The following is a 3,746-nucleotide window of genomic DNA, read 5'->3' on the forward strand; positions in this document are numbered from 1 at the left end:
AAAATCTGCCCCCCTCCTTTCAGTGTGGGGTTTGCAGACTCACAGTGCTTCTTTCCAACAGTGGAGATGGATTTCCCCAATGTACTTCATATTCTGACTGGGGCACTTGCACCTTGTGCTGGGCTTCAGTCAAACAGGGGCTTCCATCAGCATGCCTGAGGTCACTGGAAGGTGAGCTGTAGGCAGTGAGGAAGCCAAGTGAGGCCTGCAGATGCAGCCTCCAGCCCTGTGCCTTTCCACTCTCTTTGCAGGGACTGCCCAGGAGCAGTCACATCTTCCTACAGGTAGCATGTTGAATTGGATCTAGTGTTTTGGGTAAAATCATAGAGAAATGGTAAGCCTGACAAGAATTAATCAGAAAGTGTGTGTAAGGAACATTTTAAAGGTCACTTTAAAATTTGGCAACAAGATGTTCTTGAAATCAGTTTGAGGACTTGACTGTTTTTTAATGGACCATTTTATTTATTGCCAGGGAACATACCCCCCCACCCCCGTGTGGCACAGCCATGCCCTCTTTTCCCATAAATGGATTAAATCACCAGGTAAAAATGTTGCAGAGGGATGCTCCTTTACCTGGGATACTACTTCGCCTTCCAGACCCAGATCAAACTCCCTTCTCTTGTGGACGCCATTCCTCTTGGATTCTTGTCTTCTTTATCAGACTCTAATATTCACCAGCGGTAGCAGTGGTGAAGTGGGAAAAATTGTCATGGCTTTGTAGCTGGGCACACCTGAATCTGTATTCCATTCTCATTGCAAGATCTCAGGCACTTCATTTAGTCTCTCCAGACTTCAATATCATCATCTGGAAATCAAAAAAAAATAATAACACTCCATCTTGCAGGGTTGTTGTGAAGATTAAATGAGATATAGTATGTGTACTGCTCAGTCCAAAGTCTGGTTCAGAGTAATTGTGAATTGATCACTTATGTTACTGACATTCTTCTCGCTCTTTCAATTACTTTTATTTGTCCTTCAGATTTCTTTTTTTTCCATGTTGTTTTTTTAATTTGGTGCATTATTGTTTACCTAATGATGAGATTTGTTGTTCAGATTTTTTATTCTAAGTTGGATATGTTTATATGGTTTCAAACTTATATGAATGTCTTTAATTTTTATTCCCTACTGGTATTGATTTAAAATATCGTGCTTTATTACCAATAAAGTAGCTTTCCTTGAAATTTTGTTTGCTACCCTATGCCTAATATTTCCTTTCACTACACAGCAAGGACAGAAAAATTCTCAAAATTGAAGTCAAGTATACTCAGAAGTCTAGCATTTTTTTTCTTGAGCTTCTCTGTTGACCAGGCCACTTGAGGCCCTACTGATCATTACTGGCATCTCAAAGTTGTCTGCTGACTCTGAATCACTGATGTTGGTGTTAAGATCAGTCATTAGGGAAGAGTAAACTTAAGATTTGGTCACACTATGGAGTCTCATTTTCAGTAAGAAGAGCAGCCAGAGGCCAGGGTAGTTTTAATTTAAGTTCTTTTCATTTGGATGTTGCCAGAAGAACAAATGTGAGAATACAGACTGTTCATGTCATTACTCAACTCTGAGCATTAACATTTGGCAATTACCAGATGCTTAACAATCACTGAGTGAAATGTATGGTGCCTCCCATGTGGAATCTGTCTGGAAACAGACTCCTGCAGGGATTGACAATAGTCAAGACCTCCCTATAAATACATTTTCACACAACTGGTAACTTGTTCTTTTATTTTTAACCATTGTCCAAAGATAAATTCCTGGTTATATATACTTTAGATTTTAGAAAACAGAATTCAGAAAAAAAATTAGTAAAATTTTGTAAATCAAGTAGTTATTTTCCTAAAGCAGATTTCCAGATTATAAAGATTTCAAATGACAGTGTGTCTTGGGAAAAAATGTCATTGCTTTGTATTTTTGAATCTTAGACACAGTTATAAAAACTTTTGCAACATGATTACAGTGTCTCACATATCCCTTGGGACTAAAAACCAAAGGTATCAGTCCTATGTGAGGATTGGGGGATGCTGGAGTCTTCCCCATGGCCTTAGGGTGAGTCAACCTTCCCTAGACCAACCCTTGAAGGAATTCACTCATGGCAAAGGCTCCACCTGCTGACCCTCTGCATGGCCCTGTTCAACGGTCTGACAGAGCATTGCATTTCAATAGAATGATGGATGAAAAAGTACCCAAAGAACAATACAAACACTGTGTCATAATGTTTGTACCAAGGGTACAACTCTTTATTGCTTACAATAGTAATGATGGAGATAATGCTTTTGAAATATATTACTAAACATCTTTTTCTTTCTGTATACTTGGCCTTTTTCATAGTCCACATTTCCACCTTCTGCTGGGGGATGGGAGTGGGAATCAGGAATCAGAATTCTTTGAATAGGAATTTGGATTCTTTGAATGGGAATTTTTAGTCCCTCATGAGGCAATATGAAGAAATATAAAGATTTTAAATAAGTTAATGCTTCTGTCAAAACCTAAGTCTCTGGTAGATTTGAACATGCAGATTGTTAGAAGGCATAGGGAATTCAGAATATGATATAAGGGAAGTTCATGGAAGGCAGGAGGAAAAGTACAAAGAGGATCTTACCTTCTAGCTGTGTGAGTGAGGGAGCAGGAGGACAGGGAGAAGTAAGCCAAGGCTTTGGTCACCATCTGCCTTGGGAGGTGAATTCAAGGGAGTGGTTTAGATGAGAACACAGGAGCTAGTGGCTGTAGCCTTCCATGCAGCCTAGGAGAGGCTGAATTAAGAGAACTCCATATTCACCTTTGGCCCACATCCAGCATGGTGGCTGTGAGGAGGAGTGCCAGTATCATGCTCCATTAAGACTAGATGGGTCTAACTACTTCTCAGAGGGGCCATTCAGAAACCCATAGACCATGCCCAGAGAGCCACAAATCACTCACAAAATACAGTGGACAATTCCTCAGCTGCTGCCTCACAATAGAGCCAAAGGATGGCAAAGGAACTGAGTTCAAGGACCCAAGGACTCAGAAGCCCTCCTCTTTGTCATTACCAAGAAATCAAGTAAGCCCTCCTTTCCCACCCCATTCAGTACATGTCACTCAGAGAGGAGTAGTGGACTGAAATAGGAAATTGGATAGATTGAGCATGTGTCTAAAAGAAAATGAGTGGTCTAGTGAGACTATTCAGTCAAGTAAAAAGATGCTATGAATTAGAAAATTTAAAGCTACCACCCTCTGCCTCGACATCCAATAGTGAGAAAGATTAAATAAATAATAGAAAATGAGATACATTTTCTTTACACTTGTGTGTAATAATGTCAAATTGAAACATGTCTGCACCATAAAGGAAAGAATTGTGTATTTTTTAGTAGTTCTCCTCTTCCATAAAGGATTTGAGGCAGCTTCAATCTGTATATCAGAAAACAAACACTTAAGGAAACAGAAAAGTTTTAGTTATTTGACATGAAGAAGAGAGTACTGAAGACATGCCTAATGCATTGGTTTCAACTGGAAGGTCAGTGTGGTAGGCGTGGCAACTTGTATCTTCTCTGTTCAAGGAATACCAATGCATTTGTAGAAGAAACCAGAGAAGTGAAAACTGTCTTATTTATGCCTTTATCCCTAGCATTTCTTATACTTCCTGGAGTATAGTGTATGATCAGGTAATATTTATTGGATGAATAAATGAAATCATAAATAAACTGCATAATGTCAGAATGGATAGCCTAAGACATTTTTAGAGCTGTTTTTCATAGTAATAGCATGAAAATGGCAAA

Source organism: Ictidomys tridecemlineatus, chromosome 7 (genome assembly GCF_052094955.1).
Source record: "Ictidomys tridecemlineatus isolate mIctTri1 chromosome 7, mIctTri1.hap1, whole genome shotgun sequence".
NCBI lineage: Eukaryota > Metazoa > Chordata > Mammalia > Rodentia > Sciuridae > Ictidomys > Ictidomys tridecemlineatus.